The following is a 12,833-nucleotide window of genomic DNA, read 5'->3' as shown; positions in this document are numbered from 1 at the left end:
TCCTCGAGATTAAATTAAGCTCTGTTGTCCAGCAGCAAGCAACTGTCTCCAGTTCAAAAACTGATCAGATGTAATGCTCAAATAAGAGAATACATTTTTATGGTCTGTTTGATGCATTTTTTTAGGCTTAAAATGCATTCAACAAATGACCATTCTGCAGGATTTAAGTAAATTTTAAGTAAATTTTAAGTAAAGCTCAAATTTTCCATATTGGAATCAAATTCTCGATTAAGGAGCTCCTGTAATCCCTCAGAATACTGACTCATCCAGCTTTTGCCTACACATTATGGATGCCGGACCTGCAGAGAATGGAATTGTGGGTGATGCTACACAGAGTGGCAATTTGAAAAAAGCAACCTGGGTGCAAGTAAAACTTGATCCGGAGCCAAGAGAAGCCCTCCCTTCTCTTTTGTGAGCTGTAAAATGGCGACACAGCATGTTTGCAGCAATGGGTGAGGTGGGACTCCCCACGGCAGCAGTGGAAACGAATACGCTGGAGAGAACAGCTACAGAATGGAAAGCCAAGGAGCTTTGTGCTTCTGGAATGGAACTTGATTGGGAGAGAATCACTGTGGGAATTATTGTGGTTCCAAGCAGATCAAGTACTTTGTACCACATGTTGCAGCTTTGTGAATATAGGAGTGCCAAAGTGGGACTGAGAGGGTTTAGTAAATCATAGAAGAGGGACAGTGCCAGGCCCCAGGTTCTGTTGACATGGGAGTAGAGAGAAATAGAGGCCCTCAGAAGTAAAAGGCAGAGCTGTGATGACCGGTGAGACCTAGAAAATGAGGCGTGGCTGGGTTGCGAACTGGATGAGTTGCACACCTGAGGGTGGCTGGATGAAGGGAGCTGTCAGGGCAAAGGTGGGGGGGACAGAGAGAGCACAGCAGCAAAGACAGTTGCTCTGAGAAAAACCACAGTAACAGAGGATTGGAACTCTTGGAAAATTGGTTATACAGCCCTCTACCTTGATCATTTCTTTTCATGCCATACCATTTGTGTGAATTTTAGATATGACTGTCATGTAGCCATAGAGACTGCAATACCCAAACAACGGAAAGAAAGAAACTAACATCGGCATGTAGGAGCAGCACCTATATAGGCTCCGCATGTCATTTCAGAAGCAGTGTGGCATCAGTGTGGAGCCTCACAGTGCGCAGAAGTACTGCTGAAACCTGATGTCTGGGGAATATTCAAAAGGTTTAGAATCTGAAGCTAGAAGTCTCTATAATTATCTTAGACTTCTGGCTTAGGCAGTTATATGGGGGTGTCGACCACACAATTGATATTATGATTAGGGTTAGACTGTCATCTCCCATCCCTGCAACATTGACTCTAAGCTGCATCAAAATGGTTCCTCCATCATTGCAAACCGCAGCGGTGAGAGGGGAAACCCATTTTCACATCTTCCTTCGGCTGCATGTACAGAAGCTGTATCCTTCGCAGGAAATGAGGCACAGACTGCATCTTCTCAATCTTCCTTAGCACGCTGTAGCAACTTACGAAAGAGCCAACATGGGCATAGTGTTCCTCTACTGATTCCAGTGAATACTCTTGGCTCTGGGCCATACTCCCACACGGTACAAGTCAACATTTCTCTGGGTGCAACATGAATCTGTTAGTTGCCTTTCTACCTACATTTTTTTCATCAGTGTCCATGCACATTCAGATGGCCAGCTCTCATGAAAATTATAGCTCTACGCATGGCGAGTGGCAAGAATTGCAATGTGCCTCCCTGAAAACTTCCAGGATTTTCTCAAGACTTACGAAAGTATATAAGGAAAATAGTGTAATAGAGCCATAGTTTCCCTGTACCTCTTTTTTTACATTGTTTATTACCGCCACTAGCTTTTCTTGTGTTAATGAGGATTCTAATGTGTCCTTCTAGTCCGCTATGACTCTTAAGCAGTCCACTTCAACTAGGTAGGCATTAACTGTGCATCTGACTACAAGTTGTGGCTTACTCTATACCTTCATAAAATGTGTACTAAGGGTGCTGTTTAATTACCGGCTGCATGACCGCAGCATCACATCTTTGCTTCCTTTCCAAAGTATTATGAATTTAGGGCCTTTTCCCTAAGCAACCAGTCCAGAGGTCTGCATGTATTATCCCCCAACCTTCTACAGTTTCTGCTGATAATTTGAACCTGTTATTTATTTTGGTCGGCTCTGAGGTTGCTGGGACTGATGGTCTCCTGCTGGTCAAGCACACCTGGTGGCAAGTTTCAGTGGGCCCAACATCAACTAGATCTCTCTGAACATGTTCAGATTTCAAAGGAGGCTGCAAAGGATTAGCAGTAGAGGTTACTGGACTGTAATTGATTCAGTGGCTGACCCTTCTCCCTTGTCCATCTAGAGCTGAGATTGGTGACCAATGCATCACTTTTGGGTTGGGGTGGTGTATACTATACCAAAAAGAGGTGAATCCCCAGAGGCTTTACAGAGGCTAAAGCAGTTAGGCCTATCAGATGATAGTGTTAAGCATTTATTGTATACACAGTGGCAATAAATGAGTCAATAAATACATCTGAAACCAATTTACAAAAATAATACTTGGTTATATATTCATTTTGTAGAACCACAGAACTTCATCATAGATCAATACGTTTTGCAATAAAAATACTTTTCAATGAAAAAAGTGGACACTTAATGCAATTTTCAGACTTTCCTTTGAGAGGAATAAAACATTCAATATGCATATCGGCAACATGGACTTACAAGACCAGTCTTCGAAAGTTAAGGTCCTTATTGGCAAGGTTCAGTTCAGTACCAACAGTACACCACCAGTGGCACAGGAGCGGCTGGGTGCAGGGTGCAAAGTTCGGGCTCTCAATACAAATCATTGGGTACTAGGGCAATCAGACAGGCTGCTTACAGGTAAGTAGCAGCGGCTTGGGTATAGGTGGGGGAGACCATTCTCCGAGGGTTGAGGCCAACACTGGACAGAGCCTAAGGCAGCACCAACACTACATCACGAGTGGCACAGGGTCTGCCAGGTGCAGGGTGCCAAGACCGCATTGGGTGCCCAATGGAGACAGGTCAAATCGGAAAGGGGCTCCAGACTCAGGCCAGGAGGCCGGTCAAAGGAAACCAAGAGCTGTAGAGGTAAGTTGCGAGGCTCGGGGACATATGGATACCTTTTGTCCTCTTCACCAAGGCACAGAACAGACTGGCGCAGGGGTGCCTTTTGGTGTCGGAAACGGAGCAGGTCGCGGTTGAGGGATCTCAGTGCAGAGGCTGCAGGTGACGTCGAGGAGTTTGGAAGAGGCCAACTTATGGTGTACTCGGGGTCTGTAGTGCTAAGGAACCTTGCTGGAACCGGTGGGCCTCTTGGACTTAGGCCAGAGGCGTCTGGTGCAGACGTAGAACCGGGGCAGATTTAGCAGTTCTTCAGGTCACAGAGTCTTTACTTTGAAGAAGGTTGCATTGTGAAAAGGTCTCCTGTTCTCAGGAGATCTTGGTCTTTATGAAGGCAGGCAGTCCTCCCAAGGTTCTGGAGGTCGCTGGGCTGCCGGACGAGTTGTCTTTTTTTTTTTTTCTGTAAACTTTTTTTATTGATATACAACAGAAACTGGATGTCGGCAGAAGCAGTACAAAGTGGATGAGTTGTCTTTTGATGTAGGATCTTCGAGGGCTGCAGACAGGCCCGTAGGGCTGGGGCCAAGTCAGTAGCTTGCTGCAATCTTCTCTGCAGGTGTGGCTCTGGAGTTTCCAGCTCTTCTTAGGTCGTCGATAACTGAAGTTCAGGGTCTAGGGATGCCACCTGAATACTAGACTCAGGGGTGTTACAAGGGAGTGACAGGTAGTGGTGGTCTATGGGCCCCTTACCTGGGGTGTCTACACCCTCTATTATGCTCACCTCCTGAGGGGGGTGGGCATAGTCCTAACCCTGATTAGATAAGTCCCACCATCTTCAAGATGGTGGGCACTGAAAAGTGTACTTCACCTTGCTCCAGCACCTGAGAGGTGGAGTTGGCAGAGGGCGGCACAACTATTCTTTCTTAGTTTCCCCACCTGTCCTCCTATCAAAAAGGGGGTGAGGTTAGGAAGGGGGCCGGCTCCCTTGAACAGGAGAGGCTGGATTCGCATTACAAAGGCGGCAAGGCCTTTGAAGCTCGCCTCCATGGATGGCTCTTGCTGACCAGGAGGAGGTGTGAACACATCCCCCAAGGAAAGGCATTGTTCTCTACCTCAGAGCACGCAGGCACTTCTCATGAGGTCAGAACACTGTTTAGTGGTAGCAAGCTGCCTCAGGCCATTGTGACTACACTAAGGATTGGTAGGTTTTTGGTGATCCCTCTAAAGGGTCCTCTGTGTACAATGTTTAATATATCTGACACTGAAATCAGTGCAGGTTTATTATGCTGAGATATTTGGTACCAAACATCCCATATTTCAGTGAAGCCATCATGGAGCTGGGGCACTCGTAATGACGAGTGTTCAGTCTGTGCACTTACTATGGCTTTCCTGGTCACTTACAATATCCAGGAATTGACACAAATATTGCAGGGGCATATCTACTCATGCTGATATGCCCTCACAAAAGTTATAGTGCACCCTTCCTTAGGGCTAAGGCCTGCTAAAGGGGTGTCTTACCTCTATATCATGCAGTATCTATGAGCATGGCACACATGAATGTGTGCCTTGTCGACTATACAGTTTTGTCGGCGCCAAGATACGCAGGCTGCAGTGGGAGTTTGCATGTGCTTGGTGAGGAGTCCCTTAGGGTGGCACAATTCATGCAGTAGCACTTAGGGACCCTCTTTAACCCCAAGGCCTTGGGTAATTTTTACTAGGGACCTATATGTGAGCTAAAGGGGTGCCAATCGCGAAACGAAAAGTACAGTTTAGGGAAGGATATCTGGCACAGGGGATATGGGTGGTAGGGACCCTTTGCACTATCAGGCGAAACTACATCATTTTCCAGGCAAAAGGTGGGAGCTAATCATGTCCAAAAGTCTCTTTCCTACAGGTGGCCATCTGGAAGAGTTGGGAAGCAGAGCTGAGTCTCCAACTGAATCCCAGCTCGACATCAGGCTTCTGGAGCTAAGGGCCATCGACTTGGCATTGAAAGCCTTCCTTACATCCATCAAAGGGATCCTGGCACAAGTGCTCACAGACAACTACACCGCCATGTAGTACTGCAACAAGCAGGGCGGGAAGGGTAATTGACTCTTTGCCGGGAAGTCGTGCACCTCTGAAAATGGCTAGGCCACCAAGGAACATTCCTGGTGGTGAACCACCTGGCAGGATCTTTAAATGCCAGAGCAGATGAGCCCATCTGTCCGCGCCTAGCTGATCACAAGTGGCAGTTAAACGCAGAGGTGATACTGGGTCTTTTCCTGGAATGGGGATGACCTTGGCTCAATATGTATGCCACCAGTGGGAACACACAATAACAGCACTTCTGCACATTGAAGTTTCCAAGATTTCTCTCACTCTGACACGCGTTCTGCCTTAAGGTGGACTCGGGACTCCTGTATACCTTTCCGCCGATACCACTGATGTCCAAAGTTCTCAAGAAGATCAGGACAGACTTGGGCCCAAGTTATCTTAGTGGGTTTGGATTGGGTATGGAGAGTATGGTATCCAGAACTCCTGGGCTTGAACATCTGTCCTCCAATCAAGCTGTCTCTGTGGGAGGATCGGCTGTTGAAGCAGGGCAGGGTTCTGCACCCAGGCCTTTACAATCTCCAGCTTCAAGCTTAGAGATTGAGAAGCAACAACTAAACACCTACACCCTTCCTCCAGAGGGGTTGATGTTATCTTGGCAGCCAGGTTTCCCTCGACAAAAAAAAGTATACGCTTGTCGTTGGGGCACATTTGTGGCTTGATGCTTGACAGATAGACCCCATTCAGGCAAAGATGTCTGACATTTTATTAGTTTACTCCCTAGTCTGGCAACTCTTTGCTGTTGGCTCTTTTCAGCTCCATCAGCTTTTTTGTGGTTGCCAGATCTTCCCTCCTTGTTTGTGTGCATTTATGCGCTTTTTGAAAAGTTTGAACATTTGTTTCCTCCCGCTCCCTTCGCCATATCACAATGGGACCTTAATTTGGTCCTTAAATTCCTGATGTGCACTCCCTTCAAACCACTTCACAACTGCCCCTTGTGGCTTCTTACGTTCAAAAGAGTATTCCTTGTCGCTGTAACATGGGCACAGCGTGAGTGAGTTCAAGCTGTGTCAACCCGCTGTACACCACTTTCTTCCCAGACAAGCTATTTTTGTGGACACTGGCATCTTTTTGGCCTAAAGTTGTGAATGCCGTTCTACGTTGGTTACCTTGCTGGCATTCTGTGCTTCACCCCACTTCTCTGAGGAGTAGAGACTCCATCGCTTGTGCCCCATGAGAGTGTTGATCTTTTACATTAACTGAAATAAATGGCCTACAAGTGGATCATTTACTGTACTTATACCACTTAATAATTTGTTTATGCATCTACTGAATGACATTCAAAATCAATTATATACAGACGGAACTAAACAAATAAACATAAGTAAAACAACAAGTGTACAAAAACTAAAATGTTGCATTCAGTTTGCATGTATTAAGTTACAAATAAGATGACTTGGACTTTTTAAGGGGTACAAGTCATTAATACGCATCTGTCCTCTGTGCAAGTTTTACATAATGTTATACAGACCACTGTTTGACAGATGTGTGACAAATCCGTGCTTGCTTAAGGAACATTTCATAGAACAAATCGTTAGGATGTTGAATGTGTTACCGTGTTATTTGACTTACGAAGTATTAGTAGAATCTGCCTGAATAATAGATTTTGATTTATTCTCACATATTTATGCAGTACGTTGTATTCAGTAGAAGCATAAACATTATTTATTAAGTTGAGCAAATACTGTAAATTATTCACGTGCTTGGCATTTACTTCAGTTGATTCTGTTACCCAAGCTTACAAAGGGTTCATGGATTGCCCTTTCTTTGTGGTATTGAGCGGTTACTTCAAACACAACAAAGAGCAATCAGCTCTTTGTGGGGTTCTCTAGAGCGAGAAAAGGCAAGGTACAGAAGAGAATAATCTCCTGCTGGATCATGCTCTGCATAAAGATCTGAACCCATAGAAAACCATGCATGCATAGCACCCTTACTCTCAAGAGAGCCATAAGCACATTGTTGGTAGGCATAAACCTTGGTAGGCACATATTCCTGTGCAGCGGAGATTGGATGGAATTGTCCGGTTTAGTGGGATTTTTTTTTTTTTTTTTTAAATCTTACAAACATCCTGTGCAGCATTGACATGCCAATCTTAGAAAGGTCTGCCATGCAGAGATAGAAACCTAAGATATGTAGGTGTTAAAATTAATAAAAATATATATCAAAGTTCACATACCCCCTAGGCCTTAGCCCTAGTAAAATGTAAAGACGAAAGGAATCCTTTCATAGCTGAGGAAGTAAAACATGAGCACTGTAAGGTGGAAATCGGTGATTTATTGGTAGCATCAAACTACACTGCACCTTTCGGAGAACAATCTACTTCTTCACTGGTCAAGAGGTAGTAAACACTCCATTATTTTTGAAGGGACGGTGCAAAAACATTAAAAAAAATACTTGCAGCAAAACAATCATGAAAGCCAAGCTTTTTGTTTGCGTGCCATCTTGGATTGTAGTAATAAAGTGCTTGAGATCCCACTTTTTTACAATTCTTAATGTAAATATAAGCGTGTGTAGTATAATTGTGGCAGTTCTTAGATTATCTTCTAATCAAGTCCCTAATGAAAAACTCTAAAAGAAGTAGCAAAAGTTTATTTTGTTTGTTTGTAACGACAGTCAATTAGTACGTTTCTGACAATTAATTGTAAAGAAATACTTCGTAACAGAGCAAACCGTAAAATCAAGTACCAAAATAAGCATGGATGTTACATATGCTCATATAAGTAAATAAATCCTGCAGCGCAGATAATACATTAGAGAATTATTTCTCCTAAGTGGTTAAAACAATATCTCCAAAAACAGCAACTCCAAATAAACTTTGCAGGATATATAAATTTAATACTAAATATTTACATCTTCTAGTTGGACTGACAGATGTCCTAATAAGCTAAAAAAATAATTAACAAAGAACATTTTTAACATCACTAAGTATACAATTGCTTCAGAGCCCACTTTTCTAAATTATTCTCGTAAATGTGTGATAAAAACTCATAATTGTTCTATTGTCTCAGAGCTCTGCAAGTAAGCTGGATTGTCCTAACCCAAAATGCACTGCACTAGCCGAGAGGCTCACTTGGAAGAAATGAGCTAATTGGGAATAAATTGGAACCAATGCTCCCTTTTCACATGTGCTGCCTTTGAGAAAGGACGTAAAGTCTGAAACTCATCAGCCATGGTTTGCCTTTGAAGTGTTGCTTACTGGAGTTTTCTGCCAATAAAATCCAACTGATTCGAGAGTGTTGTCCCGTGGGGGCAACTTCTTGGATTTCATTAATACGGCTGGCCATGAAGTGCACCACTGGAGGACAAGAGCGTGTCCGTGGCATGTTTATTGGGGCAGCCATGTAAGGAGCACCAGGATCGGCATTGTTTTAATGACCTTTGGGCAAATAACACTGGCAGAAAACAGGGCATATGTGACTAAGGCAACCCACGGGGGTAGTGTTTGGATTTTCTAACCCAAAATGCACTGCACTAGCTGAGAGGCTCACTTGGGAGTAATGAGCTAATGAGGGATAAATTGGAAGCAATGCTGCCTTTGAGAAAGGACATAAATTCCGAAACTGGTCAAGAATGTTGTCCCTGGGTTGGTATCTTTGACCAAAAGACAGGTACCCTGTTTCCAGGAAAAACCAATGGATGGCTGATATGCGCACACTCCGGACACCCAGAGGAACACAGTTTGGGAGTGAAGTTTTAGCAGAGAAATATTACTGTGCCAGAGAGATTGGAGGGAATTACTATGTTGGGAGAATAAAATGCTAGTAACCTGACCTATTCAGTATGATCTCAAGGCCAGCTAATCAGGTTGGAGGAGGTCTGGCACCCACTGTTATAAACCTTATGATGTTTCGATGTTTAAACAAAATGGTTGTACTAGGGTATTGTATAACTCGGAGACTGATGGTCTTAGATTCTTTAAACCAAGATTTTCTTGCAACTGCTTCCCAAATTTCTGAAGTGCACTGCTCTCAGTTTGCTTCATGTGGGCACCTGGGAACTGTGGAAAGCCCCATGTCTGGCACCATCATGCTCAGAAGACCTAGAAGAACACAATTGGTGGTCAAGTATTAGTGGGGATATGTTCCTGCTCGATGATAACTGAATGTTAATATGTTTTGGAAAATAAATTGCTCAAATTAGGGGTGGGCAATATCTTCCGCTCTACCGGCGGAGTTTTGGTCACTTTGCGTTTTACTTGTAACACGGAGTTCCGGGAAAATTCTGCCAAACGCCGTGCTGTAGTGTTTTTATCCTGCGCGTGTCTCGCTAACGGTAAGTTTACGAGCAAGATTTGGCATCCCCTAGCACAATTTTCAGTTGCTAGGAGGACACCTGGCGAGATTTCCCTAACATGGGAGATTACGTCCGTTCGTGGCCAGAAAGCTGCAGATTGAGTAGAAAATCTTATTGAGCGACAGCAAAATTAACTCGCAAAGCTGCGCCCTCTTGCGCACTACATGGTACAGTTTGTGCTGATTTTTCAGTGCGGAACAAGCTCCTGGCGCTAAATCACAGCGCAAGCAGCTTAATATGCCTGTTTCCTCCTTTTTACGGAATTCCATGGAATCTCGCGAAGTTTTTTGTAACTCCACGAGTTCCGCCAAGCTCTACAAAAAATGTGCAAAACATCATATTCAGTGTGTTCTTCTGGGCTGCCGATCAGGTCAAAGGAGGTCTGGCTTGTACCAATAGATTCCTTAGTTTGTATGCAATTAGATTTCCTTTAAAAATGTCCATATAGTCCTGAGTTTGATATGTTATCAAATGAACAGTGCCGCATAAACAGTTACTCTGCCAAAATGTTGTGATCTGCGCTTCTATTATGTAATTAATTCTGCAAACTACAGTCCCTAGGAAAACCCACACATTTGGCATTTCTGGTCTCCAGGCATTCAGGGTGACATTTCCTTGGTCAGTGTTCCGAGGGTTAAAAATTGTTTAGCCATTTGAAAAATTCATCAAAATAGGTGTAAAAAGTAAAAAATATCCCCACATTTTTTCATTATATCTTCTGGCTGAAATGAGATACTGATGTGGAGTTGGCACCAGTGCATAGCTAAGAATGTGCTAAAAAAAACAGTCTCTTATATGGGTCTGCAAAGAGACAAAAGAGATACCTGTGCTTGAAGAACCTAATGCTGACTATTTTTGTCAAAAAGCTCCACAAAGAATAACGAAAGGGTTAAAGAACGCTGCGTTAAAATGTAGAGGAGGAGTGTATTGTTGATCACTGGCATGTGGCTTTCCATCCTGGATCCCAAACATTAATTGAGCAACTTAATGCTGTCATTTATTTTATTAAACCCTTTTTCACAATGATCTATTGCATGGAAACATCCCTGTTTAATTTGTGGTGTCACACCTATTCTCGCAGCGGGTTATTTTATTGTTTGTCAGCCCTTTCAGTGTAGGTTGCATATAATGCTAGTACAACAGAATTTATACTTTTGATACAATTTACACTTTATTCACCTTCCCTAAATTTTATAACCCATTTCCCAGACGCACTTAAATTAATTTTGCCAAGACGCGTATGCTACTTTCCAAATTAGCACATCGGAGATAATGGGTTGGCTTTGTTTGCTGTGTGTTACTTAAGTATTAATGTTATCTCTGGTCCGTTTACAAATTTTAGAAAAGAAGAGTTTATCTTTGATCTCAGATTACATGTTCGCTGTTATTTTCCTCTGAAGTGATTAATCAAGTCTCCAAATTAAACATGAATAAACTAGCTTTCCCTAAAAGAAGTTAATTTCTTTAGAATAATTGGTCCAAAACTAATTTAAACAAGTAAACCTCCTAAATTGTGAATATACTAAGCTGTCACATTCTTTTCTGTCTTTGTAGGTGAAGATGTACATGAAGATAGATTGCACAGAGAATTTTGAATAAAGAGGAACCATCTGTACCCCCTTAAATTATTAATTTCTCAACATTATTTGCTTTCTTATGAAAAATGTAATGTTTAGTTGTGCTTTTCTGTATTTTAACTAGTTGCTTACTTTCTTAGACATTTATTTTCAGTTAATGGCTGAAAGTGTTACCGATTCATAATGTTTAGCACAATGTGCTGCACGCAGAAAGTTGCCAGAGTGCAAATTAGGCTATAATGTATGTACAGCGTTCCACTTTTGGTTGCCTGGTTATTGCCTGGAATTTCGCACTACTTTAAAATCTGAATTGCATTCTTATTGTCATACCAGAATAAAATTTGATTTAATTTTTTTTCTTATTTACCTCATTTAAAGTCATGTTTTATTTATTACCTGGCTATTTTAATATCAGTGATAAACACTTGGGAGCATTGCCTTCATAAAATGCCTAGAAATTATTTGTATATTATGTCTACAACATTAAAAGACCTGTTTGAAAGAACGTTATACTTCAATGCTAAAACGTCTCCTACCACTTACCTTGTTTGTCATAATGTTTTTTAAAGAAATGGAGAAAATGTTCACAAAATGGAATTAAATTAGGGTTCAATTATACAGCTACAGGAGCTTTGTATCACCGAACTTTAGTCTAAATAGTTTAAAAGTGAATTTTTTTAAAATACATTTTTATCTGCTGAATTCTACCAGTGTAATCTTTTTTTCTAAATAAACAGTTTTCTCAATGGATCGTAAATTGTGTGATGTCGTCATTGTGCACTGCGAAGATGTATTCATGCAAGATTGTAAATGCAGACAGAAACAAAAGCAAACCCACTGCACACATTTTCCATCATAAAGACTGTATATCCATCCTTACTGCTTTAACCAGTGTTCTGCCTGCTTTTAGAATAAAACATTGATAGGTTGCTTTGAACGCAAGTCAAGTATTTATTTAAATTCAGGTGTGGGCCTAACAAATCGAAGTTCATAGCTGATTCACAAGCACCAGGAACATATAGTAAATTTGAAATGGACACTTTTGCATAATTAGTACTATGTGTAGCTGTGCAATCATTTAAACTTGTTAAACACGTAAAAAATGCAGGATTACTATTTATGTAATATACTTTCATAATTTATATCATTTAAATTGAAATATTTATTTTATGAAAATTTGTGAATAGTTGTGTTAGAGTTAAGAAAATAGACTGAGGGGAGTATTTACTAAATTTTTTAGTGGTTTGTTTTTTAGTTATGGAAATGTTGCATGAACGTTCGCATTTGAATACAAATTACTTTTTTACATCTATTTAATGCAGGATATATTGAGTGTTGTAACAAAAATAAAGTAACGTGTTCATCAGTGACGTATGTAAGCACAATAGAAAATCTTTGTATGATCAAGAGCATTGAATTGAGTCTTTATCTTTGTTGATTGATCTGTTATGCAATTTCAAACAATTTTAGACTGTTTAAATATAGCTTGTGATGGATTTGATTCTGGTGTCTGGAGATTCCTCACCTCTTAAATCTCCTCCATGTATCGGACTGAATCCGGAAAAGTTCAAGTAGCTCTCCTGTGCCGGTAGCTCTAATCCAAAACCTTTCTGAATGGGACATCATGGCCATATCTGGAACCTGGCATTTTCACATTAGTTCCTATTTTTTTCCCCAAACACTTTAACGCGAAACTTGAGTTGCTCTCCAGTGGAGTTTTGCTCTAAATAAATATATTTGGAATTTCTTTAGAAAAATGTCGCCTTCAGTAAGGTCCGGTTCTAAATGTTA

The 12,833-nt window shown here is 41.6% G+C and overlaps 1 protein-coding gene across 2 annotated transcripts in view; it reads left to right on the top strand.

Moving 5' to 3' along the window:
* The window catches only part of THOC2 (THO complex subunit 2), a 1,568,999-nt gene extending 1,557,207 nt beyond the window's left edge, over positions 1-11,792 (top strand). For both annotated transcript variants that reach the window (XM_085608126.1, XM_085608125.1), the window contains exon 39: positions 11,020-11,792. The gene's annotated coding sequence lies outside the window, so the exon portion shown is untranslated. The remainder of the gene's footprint in view (positions 1-11,019) is intronic.
* Positions 11,793-12,833: the final 1,041 nt, after the last annotated feature.

The sequence above is a fragment of the Triturus cristatus genome, chromosome 5_2, assembly GCF_964204655.1.
Source record: "Triturus cristatus chromosome 5_2, aTriCri1.1, whole genome shotgun sequence".
Lineage (NCBI taxonomy): Eukaryota > Metazoa > Chordata > Amphibia > Caudata > Salamandridae > Triturus > Triturus cristatus.
The sequence above is the reverse complement of the archived record's forward strand: the minus strand, read 5'-3'. Positions and strand labels throughout refer to the sequence as shown.